The 18,342-nt window shown below is 42.6% G+C and overlaps 1 protein-coding gene across 2 annotated transcripts in view; it reads right to left on the reverse strand.

Moving 5' to 3' along the window:
• N4BP3 (NEDD4 binding protein 3) overlaps positions 1–16,859 on the reverse strand; it is an 84,795-nt gene extending 67,936 nt beyond the window's left edge. Inside the window, exon 1 of one of the 2 annotated variants that reach the window (XM_077472370.1) lies at positions 16,662–16,859. The gene's annotated coding sequence lies outside the window, so the exon portion shown is untranslated. The remainder of the gene's footprint in view (positions 1–16,661) is intronic. The other variant, XM_077472369.1, reaches the window with a different exon arrangement.
• Positions 16,860–18,342: the final 1,483 nt, after the last annotated feature.

An 18,342-nucleotide genomic window follows, 5' to 3' on the forward strand; every position in this document is an offset into this window, starting at 1 on the left:
TATTTGGCTGTCCTGCTCTTCCAATAGATTCAATACTATTTGAGCTCCTAAAATACATAAACACAAGGTGTTTTGACTTCACTCTGAGCCCGCAATGACAGCCTACGCATTTCTTCTGTATGGGTTGCTGTTAATGTTCAAGAAATATAAACAAAGCATGTATCTGATTTACTTCAATCCACAACATGAGGTTTTGCCTTTGACTGTTCATAAGTCATAACTAGCTTCAGAAGAGTCTTGGATGATTTTTCCACGCAACCTACAAATGCACAATTGAATTCTACAAATATAGGTGTACTTATCATTAAGTGAGGAACACTCTAGGCCAGTGATGGGGAACCTTGGCAGTCCAGATGTGTTGGAACTACATTTCCCATGATGCTCAACTACACCGCAGAGTGCATGAGCATCACAGGAAATGTAGTTCCAAAACATCTGGGGTGCCAAGGTTCGCCATCACTGCTCTAGGCTGCTGGTGAAAACATTCGGACTAGGGGTACGTATCAAATGCCAGGAACCAGCCAACCTTCGTCCCGTGTGTACAGCTATCACAACTTCTGTCAAAAGGCCATGCTGGAAAACCAGCATCCGATTAGCACTAGCAGCCAATGGCTTGTGTTAATATAGAAGTGGATGTAAACCCCAAAATTTTTTAATTTTTTTGTGTGGCACAATATATAGAGTATGGGATTTCAGATCAGCTGTGCCCAGTCTTGCCACAAAGAGTTAATATAGCTCTAAGCAATCCTCATATCTTTTTTCAGTGAAATAAAACTGACAAACTGTAAATTCTTTGTCCGTTCTTCCCCCTTGCTGTGAGTGACAGGTGATTTACATATTAGCCTAAGACATGTATTATTTTTTAATTCCCTTCCACTCCTTTCTTCTGCTGCTCTGCAAGGATTGGCTGTTCCACACCTCAACTTGATTTGGCATGCTGGAGTCATGTGGGGACTGTTCTGGGCCTTGACTGGATGTTAGTGATCATAGCAGAAGTTCAGTGTAAGAAGTACACAGGAGAAAATGCATGTTGATAAGGGGAGTGTAGAGGTGGGCGGGAAGTCTACTGACATCACGACTCCACCCACTGAGCCCTGGAAAACAGACCCACCCAAAAAAATCTGCAGTTTTTCGGGTCTCATAGCAGACAGAGGTGAGACATTTGACACATAAGTATACATGCAGGAGGCATGTATATCCTTCTAAATAACCAATATTGCAGTCGTTTAGAAAGGATGAGAATGGGTTTACATCCACTTTAAACTGATCTGTCAGATTTTTTTTTCTTTTAGCCTGCTGGGTTGAAGGAAAAAAATAAACTTATAGTGTGTACCAGGCTTAAAGATGAAGTAAACCCTGATGAGTTTACTTCCTCTTTCATTCCCTGCAAAGGTAAAGCATAATGGACTACTATGCATCGCATAGTAGTCCATTATGTGTCACTTACCTGACACAGGAGCCAGCGAAGTCACCGCTGTCCCCTGTAGTCCGGCGCATCCATCTTCTCGTGGGTCTCGCTGCTCCGCCGCTGTCATTCGGCGAAGCAGCAATTACATCACTCCCGCGCATGCGCATGGGAGCCGCCATTTGCGGCATATCGCAGTTGACCACGGCTCACTCAGTGCGCCTGCATGCCACTGTCTACAGCGCATGCGCCGTAGACAGCGGTGCCTGTCTTTCAGCAAATATCTCCTAAACCGTGTAGGTTTAGGAGATATTTCTTGGACCTACAGGTAAGCCTTAATCTAGGCTTACCTGTAGGTCAAAGTTGGTTGTAAGGGTTTACAACCACTTTAAGGACATTCTCACACTGTGCAACATTGATTGGAACCCCCTCCCCACTCCCCCATGTTGTGTGCTCATACTATGCTGGTCCTAATCACATTTACGTGTTATGCTGGTCCTAATCACATTTACGTGTTATGCTGGTCCTGATCACATTTACGTACTATGCTGGTCCTTATTACATTTACGTGCTATTCTGGTCCTGATCACATTTACATACTATACAGGGCCTGATCACATTTACGTACTATGCGGGTCCTGATCACATTTACGTGCTATGCTGGTCCTGATCACATTTACATGCTATGCTGGTCCTGATCACATTTATGTGCTATGCTGGTCCTGATCACATTTACGTACTATGCTGGTCCTGATCAAACTTACGTACTATGCTGGTCCTAATCAAATTTACGTACTATGCTGGTCCTGATCACATTAGGCGATTTACAGCATCACCTCTGATCCCTGCTTCATGAGTGCTCAGTGAGACTTCTGCCCTTTTCGCTTACACTGAGGTGAACCATGCCTCAGACTACCTTTTCCAAGCAGTCCAGGACATGGTATGCCTAACTATGCAAAAGAACTGGACTAAGTGGGTAAACTATGGCTGGGCATGATTAAAACACCTAGTGTGAGATCCCCCCCAAGGCAGAGGTGCCCTAAAGTTATCTGCACCCAGTTATTCACACACAAAGGTGGCATGATTATCACCTTAGTTTGTTTGTCAGTATCTACGGTGATGGACATCAAATTGCCATTGTACCCAACACTTGGATCATTACACAACCAAGGTTGTGTAATTTGATCTGATACGCCAGTAATGACAACAAAATACATCAACATGACAGTACATGATGGCTTTATATAAAACCAAAGTTATTTTCACTGAACCCCACTGCTGTATGAGCTGTTACTAAATAAAACTCAAAAAGCATACTTTCTCACCTTGTAGCATGATTTGCAGTCTGTTACAGTAACAAAGGATACATTTAAAGTGGTAGTAAACTCTGTTTTTTTAACTTGAACCTTCAGGTAGGCATCTAAAAAGACCTACCTGTAGGTACAATGAGTGTCTCCTAAACTTACGCTGCTTAGGAGATATTCAAACTTAAACCAGCTGGTGACATGACTGGCACATGCGCACTGAATTGAAAGCACACAATAGTTTAAACTGCCCGGGGGCCCACATTTTTTTAGTTATGTTTACTACTGCTTTAAGTCGCATCTTATGATTGTTAGGCCTCTTGCACACTATACTGATGTATGAGCATCAGACATTCCTGTCAGAAAATAATGCGAAGACGAGCTGTCTTAGGAGTCCATAGGTGAGCAAAGTCTGCCTTGGGCCTCATGCACACTCATGGGCCCCAGATTCTGGCTTTCAGCTGCAGGCGGGAGACACAGCCGCTGGCAGCTGTCAAACTCTATGATAGGCTAAAGCTGCTGTGGCTGAATGGTGCACCAAGTGGTACAAGCATTTAGGGTAGTATGCGCCCAGGAAGGAATGCCCAGTACAAATACTGCTTGTGTTCTGGGCATTTGTCCCTGGATGCGTACTGCCCTAAACACTAGCACCACTCAGTGCACTGTCCAGCCCAATCCAGCTGCAGTAGCTTTCAGACTCTTATAACATTTTCTGCATCTACCTAGGTAAATAAGATGGGTTAAAAAAACAAACAAACAAAAAAAAAAAAAACAACATCCTTCTCTTTTAAGGAAGTATATGCTGACCCTTAATAATGTCTAAACAAACATGTTACCATCCTTCTGGACAGAAAAGCACATGAAGGCATAGTCAGGGAGGGTACTGAGTCCGTAAGAGGTGAAAAATATTGATATGTATTTTTACTTACACATTGCTAGCATGCATGCAGTTAACGTGGCGCTTTAATCCCAAAAACGAGTAAAGTCTCGTACACACGATTGGATTTTCCGATGGGAATTGGCAGAAAATCGGACAACTGTTGTCAGATTTTCCACGGACAAATGTTGGATGGCAGGCTTTAATATTTTCCATGGACAAATGTCTGTTGTCGGATTTTCCTAGCGTGTGTACACAAATCCGTCGGACAAAAGTCCAAAGTACAAACACACATGCTCGGAAGCAAGGACGAGCCAGAAGCGGTCGGTCTTGTAAACTAGCGCTCGTAATGGCGAATTCACATTTGTGGCGCAGCAAATTATGAAATGTCGAAATGCAGCGCACATTCTCTTCTTCTTTAATGGGATAATAATGAAGCTACTTTGCTGGTAATACTGATGGAGTTCTGCCAAACATATTTTAAAAGGCTTTTATTTTCTAGTGATATAAAGAATAATATTATTATGCTTGTGTTTTTTTTTTTTTTTACCACAACATCATTATCCCGTAGTTTTTAGGATCAAAGATACAACTATGTTGGTGGTGTCCCTTGTTAATTTTACATTGGATGCTTTAAGGGAAGGTGACCCCCTGACATGCCACATTTGGCATGTCATTTTTATATTTTTTTTGGAGGGGGGGGGGGCGATACTCTCTTTTTAGAGGGCCTCAGCTCCGACTTCCTCCCGGCACACCGCAAAACCGGAAGGGAGATCACCGCTCCCCCCTTCCTCTTGCCAATCATTTGGGACACATTACAGGTCCCAGATGATTGCCTGGCCAGTCGCGACACGCTGCGCGGCTCAAGCATGCACAGTGCGAGTGCGTGCCCGGCTGTGAAGCCACAGCCGGGCGCCCACAGTAACAATGATGGCGCCACAGAGAGGAGGGGGAGACAAGTGGGGCCTCATCCCCCACATCGCTGGACCGTGGGACAGGTGAGTGTCCAATTATTAAAAGTCATCAGCTGCAGTATTTGTAGCTGTTGACTTAATTTTTTATTTTAAGCGGAACTCCGCTTTAATGCATTCTATGCATTAACATAAAAAAACTTGTGTGTAGCAACCTCCCCAGCACCCCCTAGCAATTATTTACCTGAGAGAAAAACTCTCTAGCAACTCTCTCTCCAGAAACTGAGTATGTGCAGAGTGCCCCCAAGGCTCTGTACTATCAGGAGATGAATTATGGACAGTGGAAGAAGGGGAGGATCAGAGAAAACAGGATCAAACAGCCTTTTAACAGAATGAGCAGGATTAACTACTTAGCTTCCACAGTAAGTATAACAAGCATGCTTTGCTGCATATACAGGCTGTTGTGGGGTTAGTAACACTGTAAAGGATAACGCTACTTTAACCACTTGCCGACCGTATCACTTACATGTACGAAAACGGCAAGATGGTACTTCCAGGTAGGGAGCGCGCATCATTATCCCGTAGTTTTTAGGATCAAAGATACAACTATGTTTGTGGTGTCCCTTGTTAATTTTACATTGCATTTTTTTTTTATGTAACTGCCTAATGTCATTTGAAGTAAAACACATAGCCAAGTATTATTGTACACATTTTTTTTATTGTGCATTAAAAAAAGAAAACAAATGAAATTACACATGCTATATGCCAATAGAACTTAACCAAAAAGTGCATTCTATGCATCCAAAACTATAGAAAATATACCAAATCAAATTATTCAACCAAAAAATAAAATAAAAGCCTCATCCATGTGTCCTGCTTCTTAATATAGGGGGTCAACAATGCCAAGAGTTGGTGAAAGCAGGGGTCCGTCATCCGGTGATGATTCCAAAAATAATCCGGATTATTCTCCTGGCATATGACATAATTGGGCACGATTAATAAAGCAACCAATTTTTGGTCCAAGAAAACCTCCTCCTCCTGTTCCTGGACTGGACTTGGGTCAAAGCAATAACTCCAAGGCCAAAAATAAATAACACGTTATCTCCTCCGATTCTGCAACATGTCTGGTTGACGAACAGCTGTTTAGAAACAAACCGAAAAGTGTGAATCAACACTCAAACTTCTACTAACACAAAATTAGCAGAAGAAGCCCAAAGGATGGCGCCTGACAATTGAACTTCCTCTTTATCGGCTCGTAGTATGTCTAGTACATCACTACGTTTGTGTTTGTTAGCCGACAATTGTGTACCGTTTGTATTCAAGACAAAATCCAGGCACGCGCCCTTCGGACAAAAGTCTAATGCTTTGTCTGCGGAAAATCCGATCGTGTGTACGAGGCTTTAGTTCCCATCCAATTTTCCCATCCGAGGTTTTTTTCTGTCTGTATATGTTTTCTTTAAATTTTACTTCTGGCCCAGCCCCTGCCACCATACCCATGTCACATCTCCCAGGAGGTTGTAGAACCAGGAACACAGGACAGAGGGTGGGTCCAGGGCACCATTGGAGGCGAGTTGCCTGAACCTGGAAGAGAGAGCCAGCTCTCATCAGTGAGGAGGACCGAGATGGCAGCACAGGACCTAAACTATATAACCAGCAGATTGAGGCTGGACAATGCTGGATCCACTGGGTGAAGGAGAATGTGTTTTGAAGATAACTCAACAATACAGGTAATAGAGTGAAGTTCCTCTTTAACATAAAAATATATATATATATATCTGATCATAGGTCCATTTAAAAAAAAAAAAAGGCACAGGGTAAACTGAAATGACTGATGAACAGATGTTAGACCAGTTTTGCGAATGGAAAGAAAGCATCACTATAGATGTTAACATGTATTTCCATGTATCCATCTTTTAATTGCTGATATATTTTCCAGTTGCAGCTCCCCAGTATCCTGGTGTTACACTTTCTGGATCACATCCAACAGTCTGATGCTGCTACATAAACATCACTGTCTGAACAAGATGCTTACAAAGCTGTCCAAAATGTTCTGCAACTGCAAGAATTGAGGCTATATTGGAACGTTATAATTTGTGTTTGTACATATGGGATTAAACTGTCAGCTCCATGAATTTCTGACCACTCAGCGCTATCCAAACCCCACAATCAAGCGTTGTTTTTCAGAGACGCCAGCAAACACATTGCTAGTTCAGGGCTACTTATGTGGTAAATTGATGATTATGTATGTAGGAGGACTTGTACACATTGAGAACTGAAGGAAGGATTATGGCACATCAGGAATGTCCTCTGTGCATTCAGCTGAAAGAAGTTTACTACTGTTTAATTAATGGGGATAGTTGGCAGGTGACAATCTTCCTTTTCCACTTCAGTGAATAGTAAATATAGTATTAGTATTATAATATATACATAAAACTGATCTTGTGTGCGTTAGTCAAGTACAAACATTATTTTAATCATAGGAAAATTGGAGACCTTCTAGATAAGATTGCGTTTTTTAAATGGCATCATTTGTAACTCCCATTGGGGTTAAATGAGAACTCCATTCAGGATTAAAATCACCAATGAGATCAGGTCTAGTGCACTCTGTTTATGGTCTGTGTCTGAAGTTACAATAATACAAATTGTAGCAACTAGGTGTAATCTGCAATCTTGGCATGTGCGTCTATGAGATTGCAATCCAGTATTAGGCCCAAGTGCAATGGCTAGTTGTATCCACAACACAGAAACAGAAATGTGTCACTAGAAGGCTTGTCTTTCTGTTATGGGCAAAAATCATTTTGAACCCATACCATTTTTTGTGACACAAAAATGAAAAAGAGGCACGGGTAGATAGATAGTCACGTTGTGCTTTTTTGCTGACTATTGTGTTTTCCTAGTGCCCTCTTTTAACAAAAAATTTAAATGATTTTTAAGTACAATCCATACCAGAACTTAAAGGAGTTGTAAAGGCAGAAGATTTTTTATCTTAAAGTGGAGTTCCACCCAAAAATGGAACTTCCGCTTTAAGGGAAGGTGACCCCCTGACATGCCACATTTGGCATGTCATTTTTATATTTTTTTTGGAGGGAGGGCGATACTCTCTTTTTAGAGGGCCTCAGCTCCGACTTCCTCCCGGCACACCGCAAAACCGGAAGGGAGATCACCGCTCCCCCCTTCCTCTTGCCAATCATTTGGGACACATTACAGGTCCCAGATGATTGCCCGGCCAGTCGCGACACGCCGCGCGGCTCACGCATGCACAGTGCGTGCCCGGCTGTGAAGCCACAGCCGGGCGCCCACAGTAACAATGATGGCGCAACAGAGAGGAGGGGGAGACAAGTGGGGCCTCACCCCCCACATCGCTGGACCGTGGGACAGGTGAGTGTCCAATTATTAAAAGTCATCAGCTGCAGTATTTGTAGCTGTTGACTTAATTTTTTATTTTAAGCGGAACTCCGCTTTAATGCATTCTATGCATTAACATAAAAAAACTTGTGTGTAGTAACCTCCCCAGCACCCCCTAGCAATTATTTACCTGAGAGAAAAACTCTCTAGCAACTCTCTCTCCAGAAACTGAGTATGTGCAGAGTGCCCCCAAGGCTCTGTACTATCAGGAGATGAATTATGGACAGTGGAAGAAGGGGAGGATCAGAGAAAACAGGATCACACAGCCTTTTAACAGAATGAGCAGGATTAACTCCTTAGGTTCCACAGTAAGTATAACAAGCATGCTTTGCTGCATATACAGGCTGTTGTGGGGTTAGTAACACTTTAAGGATAACGCTACTTTAACCACTTGCCGACCGTATCACTTACATGTACGAAAACGGCAAGATGGTACTTCCAGGTAGGGGGTGCGTGAACGCTGCCGGCGTCCCGGCTGTGCTACGATTATACACAGCAGAGGCCGATCAGCGGGGGCCAGCCAAGGGATGACCGCTGGCACCTGCCGATCATCGGGAAGACATATAGAACTATACTGTACTGTTTATACAGTAAACAAAGGAGGGCTTTGTCTTGTCAGCAGGGAAGTAATGTTTTTTGTTTCCCTGCAAGGCAGGAAATAAAATCCATCACTTCCCTTAGTAAAAGCACTACACACAGTACACCAAAACACCGGTTAGGCACTTTGATCGCCCTAGATATCATTAGTACAGTGACAGTGCAAATCTTTAGCACTGATCACTGTATTAGTGTCACTGGTTCACAAAAGGTGTCAGAGTCTAATTCTCCACTGCAATATCGCAGTCCCGCTATAAGTCACTGATCACCGCCATTACTAGTAATAAATAAATAAAATTCATTAAATAAATTCTAGTGTATATACGATAGTTTGTAGACACTATAACTTTTGCGCAAATCAATCAACGTATACTTATTGGGATTTTTTTTACCAAAAATATGTAGCAGAATATTGGCCCACATTAATTGAAGAAATTTGACTTCTTAAATGTTTTATCTGGTATGTTTTATAGCAGAATGTAAAAAAGTATTGTTTTTTTTTATTCAAAATGATCAGACTTTTTATAGCACAAAAAAATAAAAATTATGTGGTGATCAAGTACCACCAAAAGAAAGCTCTATTTGTGTGGGAAAAAGGACGTAAATTGAATTTATGTACAGCATTGCCTGACTGCGCAATTCTCAGTTAAAGTAAAGCAGTGCATTATCGCAACAAATGGCCTGGTCATGAAGGGGGTAAATCTTCCGGAGGTCAAGTGGTAAAATACTCTTAATTTATAGGACATCAAGATATTTGTAAACCTAACCTCTTATGTATACCTTTTCATTCAGAGCTGTCACCTGCTCAGGCCAGTGTATACATTGCTTTATTTACATTCAGCTTGGCTGCAGTGTAACGGCAAACAAGAGAAGAAAGCAAGGAAACCATCTGGTTGCCATAATGTCTTCATTCACTGTCTGCACTTCCAGGAGCCATAATGATGGATTCTATGTTGCAATACACTCTAAATAATCAGCAGAGATCCCAAACTGCTACAAGAAAGTAGCCTCTGTATGAGTAACGTTACAGAGTAGATGGACACCTCTGCAGACCAGGACCGAGAAGGCTTTAGTTATCCTTCTAGGTGTGTTGTTGGCTTTTCAAATTTTCATGTCTGTAATCATAAGGGATGAGACATAGTTAAACCTGTACAGAGGCAGTTTTTGAAGTACAGTTAGCAGCAGTTAAAGAGTTAATGGGAGACTCCAGCGACAAACAATGTGCGATATGCCTGTCACTTTGCTTAGGTGTGTCTGTAGTAACTCACAACTCATCCTAGCTTAGTGCAGCCTCAATAATTGCACCTCCTAACAAACGCTGGCTGCATGTAGGACAGAGAATCCAATATGCACCTTGGGAATCGTGCTTTCAATTTCAGCGATGCCTGCGTTGTATGTTACAGCTGTGGCTTCCAGCTCTGTAATAGGCTTCTAAGGCAAAGCCATAAGCTCCTCTTAGATAAGTGGTTCTCTTCAGGTCACAGCGAATCAATATAACGATCAACACAAAAAACTGATTCCTTTGTCAGCTAACTAGTTATATCTCAATAGCAGGAAGCAGTTCATAGAGACCATAAAATTGTTTTTCAACAAATCCAGTGGTAATAAATTGTCCCACTGTTTCTACTGTTTATTAAGACTTAATATAGCAGGAAATCACGTTAGATGAGAGAAAGCTGCACATGCATTTAAAAACTCCCAGTCTATGCCAATGGTGCCACATATGACATTTATTTATTACAGGTACTTCTATAGCGCTGTGTAAATTTACACAGCACTTCACACACACACACACACACACACACACAGACACAGGCGTCCCCAGGTTACAATCTAATGTCCCTAACTCACTACATATATATATATAAAACAGGGAGAACATGGTTGGGATTTGAACCGGCAACCCCAGTGCTACTATGTGTAAGTGCTAAGGTCTTTCCTTTTAGAGATCTGTAGATGGCTCATGTTCATGGTTGTAAGAAGCCCTGTCACACAGAATAGAAGTTTCCACTCTATACAAGATCTCAGATTGTGTCTGCAGACCTTATAATCCAGCTATTCACAACCAGGGTTCCTCCAGAGATTCCTCCTAGAAGTTCATTGAACTGTGGCTGATTGACCTTCCATTTGATGGTGCCTGCCTAGTTCTTTAGCCAATGCCACTTAGAATAGGCAGTGCCATGACACCAATGATCTTTTTTTTAGCAGTCTGTAGAGGGAAAATCTTCCCAATGACTGGAAATGTAAGGTGCATTTTTCCCAATAACGCCAAATAATATTTAGCAAGCATTCGCCTAGGATCCTAAAATTATTTCAAGGGTTCATTTGGGGTAGGAAGGTTGAGAAAGACTGCTAAAATTAGTAACCATGGTCACAATGACATTGGAGTGCCATGGCATGTCATTGGGGTTTATGTACTAAAACTGGAGATGGAAAAATAAGGCTCACTTCTGCATAGAAACCAATCAGCTTCTAACCTCAGCCTCCCCTTAGGCTGCTAACACACTGTGGTGGGCGGGCGCTGGCGGTAAAGCAGCACTGATTCTTTAGCGCTGCTTTACTGTTGTTTTAACGGCGATATTTGGCCGGTAGTATGGCGGTTTTAACCCCCGCTAGCGGTCGAAAAAGGGGTAAAATCACTCGCATAGCTCTGCTACAGCAATGCTATGCCGGCGGTTTGGCGGCACTGCCCCATTGTTTTTGTCTATACATCGCTCCTATAGCGCTGCAAAGATGTGGCTTGCAGGACTTTTTTTGACTGTCCTGCAAGCGCACCGCTCCAGTGTGAAAGCCCTCGGGCTCTCAAACTGGAGAGACAGGCGAGGCTCTTTACAGGCACTATTTTTAGCCCTGTGGGCCTGCAAAGCGCCTTAGTGTGAAAGTAGCCTTAGCGTCCCCATATGCATCATTGGAAGAGTACCTCTTATCATCAATCAGAGGTCATCCAGAAAGGAGCTGTATTAGTAATGTGTATTCCACTAAAAAAATGTGAACAATGTTAAAAAAAAAAAAGGAGCATTACTTCCCTTCAAATGTCAAAAAAAAAAAGACTTGCGGTCTTTAACTACAGGTTTTAGGAAGTATAACGATTTTTAGCACCATATCAATTAATAATTCCCAGTGTCACCTATTAGAGCAGGCTTCTGACAGTACATACACAAAACTGCACCTTTGTTTGACAACACTCCAAGGCAGCCATCTAAAGGGAGAATTGTGCTTTCGCCAGAAATCTGGATGGAAGACTGCCTGGTGGCCTGTTTGCACATTTGGAGACATTCCTCTCCACATAGCTTCAAGCATTTGGTGCTGCTAGTAGATATGTTTGTCTAGGATGTTGAAGAAGACTCAACAATTTGTTAAAGGTCACAAAGAAATATGATGAGGTTTGGGGAATGCCAAGGTCTTCTGTGACGTAGAGGACCTTTATATCAACAACTATGGTTACCCAAAAGCAGCACTTGACAGCTGTCCAGATTAAAACACTTCTCAGTATATGGAGAGTTTATGAAGCAAGCAATCCCAAAAACCCTCAAATGTCAAAGCTTGTTGTATGATATTGTCGAATACACAATCATGTGGTACAAAGAAACCCACCACCAAAATCAGAGCTCATGGCCTATCTATAGAACCACTTTAAATGTATACATACAGCTGTCGCATACACAAGTCTTTAAATGCTTGGAATCTTTTAGAACAAACTGGCAAGATTAAATATGTACGAGTAGCGGACCTAAGCGGACCTCCTGTGGTTGTGCATAAACAAAACAAGGTCCAATAACAAAAACATAAAGGCCCTCTGGGCCTCCCAAGTTTAAAAGGTACAAAGTGTATGCCATTCTAATGCAGTAACAATCAATAAAACATATTAACTGTGTTCCTAGGAATCTGGCAGACATACAGAAAATCTGCTAGAACATAATGTTTTCCACAATTATATGGCAAACGCTTCTCCTAATCCACCATCTTGTAGCCAGGCCACACAGATCCACTGTTTTGATGGTCTCAAAATACCTATTTGGTCTACTATGACAAAGCCTCATAACTTTAAGGGTCTCATGGCCTTCTAAGCTAAGGTAGGTGATAGATTATGTAACAGGTGGAAGGAAAGAAAATTGCTTGATTCCCCCATCAACATGATCAGTGTTGATGGAGCAATTCCTCCTGCAGCACACGTCCCTGCAATCATTCGCCCATTTGACAAATCCACCCCCACAAGCATCGGCAGCGTGCGACAGAATGTAGTATTAAGTGCGCACCTGGTGTGTACAGCTGATGAACAGCTGTACATCTTCGGAGACTTTCAGCATCTCCTTTGTCCTCCGTACTGTACAAGCGATGTGCCTGCGCAGTACAGGGCGGACACTATCCGATGGGGGGACCTTTCTCATCAGAACACCGGCAGGAAGCCTTACCTGCCAACAGAACACAATGATTAGGGTTGCCAGCAACAGGCATTTCAAACTAATCGTTGAGGGAAAAAAATTACTGGCTGGCTGTACACAAGTCAATCGATTGACTTGTGTACAACCAGGGTGCTCATGCATGGATCAAAATTTGACCAATCCCTCCTGAAACTGCGGAAATTTGATCCTGACTCCCTTCCAGACATGGTATCTTCCTGAAAAAGACTGGTAGATCGGTCCCCAATCGATCACTCATAGAGAAAGTTTTGAAGGACTATCTCGTACCAACTTATACAGCATATACTCAAGATTTAGTAAAAATATTCAATTCTTTATTAGTACAAAAAGCCAAAAAACAGGATATCCAAATACTTAATAGTAAATATCATAAACAATGATAACAATCCACGTAATTCACCAGCATTCATGTCCCTTGCTAGGGAGGATCTGGTGGATTTTTCATTTTTCAAGGTGACGTTTCACCTTACAAAGAATACCAATTATATGCAAGGAAAATAAGTAAAAAAACAGCATTTTTGCTTGCACATAACAGGATGAAGTCAGCAGAAGTTCCCCTTATTTACTAAACTCTGGGGCAAATTCCCATGCAAGGGGCAACTTCCCTTGGAAAGTGAACAGTCTCTCTGCCCTTAGTAAATCAACCCCATAGAGTCCCCCATCCATGCTCACCAGTGCAGGTAGACGAATCTCCCCTGTTGGCTATTGTACACTAAGGCCGCGTACACACGCAGGGACTGTTCGCCCAACTTTGTCCGCTGAACAGTGTTTCGGCGGACAGTCCGCTCTTGTGTGGGCTTCAGCGGACAGTTTCAGCGGACAGTCTGACGAACAAAGTTTTCCGGAAATTCCGTAAAACTGACCGCTGAAACTTGGTTTGAGCGGACAGTCCGCCCGTGTGTAGGCTTGTTCGTCAAACTAAGTTCCGCGCATGCTCAGAAAGGATTTACACGCCGAAGGTTGCATTGCAGTGTATAGGACGTTGTATTTCTAGTCCCGTCGTACGTGCCGTTCACGTCATCGCGCAAGTTTCAGCGGACTGTTCGTTCGTCGTGTGTGGCCAAGTCCGTCCATGCTAATTTTGAGCGGACTGTCCGCTCAAACTGTTTGACGAACAAAGTTGGGCGAACAGTCCCCGCGTGTGTACGCGGCCTTACAGCAAGCAGCCATAGCTGTCAGAATACATTGACATCTGATTGCATACAGGCACTGTTGGGCTTCCACCCGGCACCTTTGCCAAAATCCGACTGAACAATTCACTTTTGTTGAGCCGGGTGGTGCTGATACGGGCACCCATGGCTCAAATTTCCTACAAAATCAGCTGAAACTTGAGCCGTGAACAGTAGCCTAAGGGTCCATTCACATGCACTGTGCACATTCCATGCATTGCCATACTATTCATTTTGAATACGTCCCAATGCACTACAGAAAAGTTTTGCAAATTGTGCAATTTTTCTGAACATTTTTAGTACATTAGGAGCCTACTGATCTCAATGGGCTGCCTTGCCGCGATGCATGGTTTACCATGCGTTAATGCATATGTATTATATATGTACTGCAGAAATCCTAGGGGGAAAAAAAATCTATACATCTATATATATATTTTTTCAATTAATAATATTACTACTACTAATAATAATACTGATACCACCACTACTACTACTAAAAATTATTTCTCTTTGTTCCTCCCAAGACCTCTTGCTCTCCACTTCCCTTGTCGCCTCCTCCCACGCTCGCTTCCAGGACTTTTCCCAAGCCTCTCCTACCCAATGGAATTCCCTACCCCAATCTGTCAAATACCCAATTTCCTAGTCGGTTTGCCTGAAAACCCTCCTTATCAGAGAAGCCTTTTCTGCCCACATCTAACAATTTTATTTTCTCCATCAGCTTATCCCGCAGAGTTATTAACTTTTGTATCACCCGACCCTCCCTCCAAGATTGTAAGCTCTAACAAGCAGGGCCCTCTGATTCCTCCTGTATTGAATTCTATTGTAACTGTACTGTCTGCCCTCATGTTGCAGACCACTCATACACAAATCTGGATTTCTTTTCAATAAATAAACAACAAAGGTAATAATAATACTGATACCAATAAATATTAATTATAATATACATATAAACACAATTAAACTTCTATATATATGCTTTCAATTAATAATAATACTAATATTGATACTACTACTACCACCAATTATTATTAAATAATAGTAATAATAATAATAATAAAAAAACACACACACACATATATATATATATATATATATATATATATATATATATATATATATATATACTCACACACACACACACACATACATACACTATATAATACTACTACTATTACTAAAAAATATTTGTATTATTATTTAAAATATATACATATATATATAAAAAAAACTATTTATTTTCAGTTGACAGTAATACTAACACCACTACTTCTACTACTAAACATTATATTATTATTTAGAATATTATTATTAAAAAAAAACTATTTATACTGATATTAATAACATTTAATATTATTGAGACTATATATATATATATATATATATATATATATATATATATATATATATATACACACACACACAATATTATTGAGACTATATATATATATATATATATATATATATACACACACACACACACACACATATATATATATATTAATTAATCTGTGAACAAATAACAATACTGAATATATATATATATATATATATATATATATATATGTAGGCAGTGTTGTACTGTAGTTGCAGAGAGAGCTGTGGTATGGTAGACAGGCAGTGATGTGGGTACTGGGGCCCCCTATACATACCTGTAAATTGATGCAGGTACTGGGGCTCCCCATACACACCTGTACAGTGATGCAGGTACTGGGGCTCCCCATACAGACCTGTACAGTGATGCGGGTACTGGGGCTCCCCATAAATACTTGTACAATGATGTGGGTACAGGGGCTCCCCATACATACCTGTAAATTAATGCGGGTACTGGGGCTCCCCATACATACCTGTACAGTGGTGCAGGTACTGGGGCTCCCCATGCATACCTGTACAGTGAGGGGGGTACTGGGGCTCCCCAAACATACCTGTACAGTGATGCGGGTACTGGGGCTCCCCATACATACCTGTACTGTGGTGCAGGTACTGGGGCTCCCCATACATACCTGTACAGTGATGTGGGTACTGGGGCTCCCCATATATACCTGTACAGTGATGTGGGTACTGGGGCTCCCCATATATACCTGTACAGTGATGTGGGTACTGGGGCTCCCCATACATACCTGTACAGTGATGTGGGTACTGGGGCTCCCCATATATACCTGTACAGTGATGTGGGTACTGGGGCTCCCCATACATACCTGTAAAGTGGTGCAGGTACTGGGGCTCCCCATACATACCTGTACAGTGATGCGGGTACTGGGGCTCCCCATACATACCTGTAAAGTGATGCGGGTACTGGGGCTCCCCATACATACCTGTAAAGTGATGCATTGAACCATCCCAACCTGTGGTGGTCCTTCCATCAGCAGCCCGCCTCACACTCCCTCCTCTCCTCTCTATTGAAGCAGCAATGGCCGGGGATAACAATGAGAAGAGCCCACACACAGCCTCCCATAGGTCACACTGGGAAAAGTTGTCCCCCAGACTGCGATATAATGCCGGACACACAATGCACCTGCTCCTGGCCGGAGAAGGGAAGGCTGCAGCCCCAGTCACACACAGAGAAGTCACTCACCATCATCCAGTGAGGGTGCAGTCCTGACGGGGAGTCTGTACAGTGCGCTCCGCTGACACTTCCCTCTCTCACGTTTGAACACTCCTCTCCGTATCTCCGTATACCAGAATGGCACTGAGAGCTGGGGACAGCGCTACCCACACAGGCAAACCACGGACTGGAGTCCCTCCTCAAACTGGACTGCCCCGCGGACTTTCCACTCACTAATCCCAGCCGAAGTCACACATAAACTCTGGTGTGGATTACACGGAGCAGTGTGCTGTTCTCCAGGCGCATGGCTCTGCTCCCAGAAGAGATAATACCGCCTTATGTAATACACGTCACTGTGACAGCTGGCCCAACCATTTCCACGGAATTTTCACTCCTTTACGTTCTATTCTCCTTTCCAAATCTGGTTTATGTCAGTGAGGCATTTAAATATCGAATCAACTATAGAGATATAAAAAAAAAAAATGGAAAAATATTTTTTGCTCTCTTGAAGAAAAGGAAAAGACTACAGGTCTAGCACATTATATATCAAAATATGCACACTTATCATATCAATATGGAAGTAATGTATGCATCCCCATATCATGCCTGTATATTTAACCCTGCCACTGCCAGAGACATTTTTGTTTTTGCACAAATTTAAAATCATTTTAGGCTTGAAGATGTAAAACCACCAAATATTATATTATTTCCAAATATTATATTATTTCCAAAAGCAGACACCCGCGAATAAAATAGCAGTAGTTCCATTTTTTATGTCACACAATATTAGCACAACCTCTAGGCAGCATGAGGCAACCAAGTATACTAGGTGGTGTATATCACCTATGTCCTAGGCAACATGGGCTGCCTGCGTCCTAGCAACCAGGACACTGGGCATCATGAACCATCTGTGTCCTAGCAACTACTAGGCAGCATGGGCCACCTGCATCCTAGAAACCAGAACACTGGGCATCGTAAACCCCCTGTGTCCTAGAAACTACTAGGCAGCCTGGGCCACCTGCATCCTAGCAACCAGGACACTGGGCATCGTAAACCCCCTGTGTCCTAGCAACTACTAGGCAGCCTGGGCCACCTGCATCCCAGCAATCAGGACACTGGGCATCGTGAGCCACCTGTGTCCTAGTAACTACTAGGCAGCCTGGGCCACCTGCATCCTAGCAACCAGGACACTGGGCACCACCAAGCACCTGTGTCCTAGTAACTACTAGGCAGCCTGGGCCACCTGCATCCTAGCAACCAGGACACTGGGCATCGTGAACCACCAGTGTCCTAGCAACTACTAGGCACCTTGGGCCACCTGCATCCTAGCAACCAGGACACTGGGCATCGTGAACCACCTGTGTCCTAGCAACTACTAGGCAGCTTGGGCCACCTGCATCCTAGCAACCAGGACACTGGGCATCGTGAACCACCTGTGTCCTAGCAACTACTAGACAGCTCGGGCCATCTGCATCCTAGAAACCAAGGATAATATTCATCATGAGCTGCTTTTGTCCTAGAAATTAAGGATGGGGGACATCAATTTGCTAAATACAGCATAACCTGTGTCCCAAATTAAATCAATACAGGATGCACAAATTTACACTAGGAGGATCCCGTATGATACAGAATGTGTGGCAATCCTACCTGTATGCCTAATGCAGACAAAATCTCACTGTCTCCTTAGTTGAAACCTGATGAGATAGCTGAG

This window comes from Lithobates pipiens, unplaced genomic scaffold (genome assembly GCF_037356315.1).
Source record: "Lithobates pipiens isolate NorthernLeopardFrog02 unplaced genomic scaffold, aLitPip1_a1.2 Scaffold_8, whole genome shotgun sequence".
NCBI classification, from domain to species: Eukaryota; Metazoa; Chordata; class Amphibia; order Anura; family Ranidae; genus Lithobates; species Lithobates pipiens.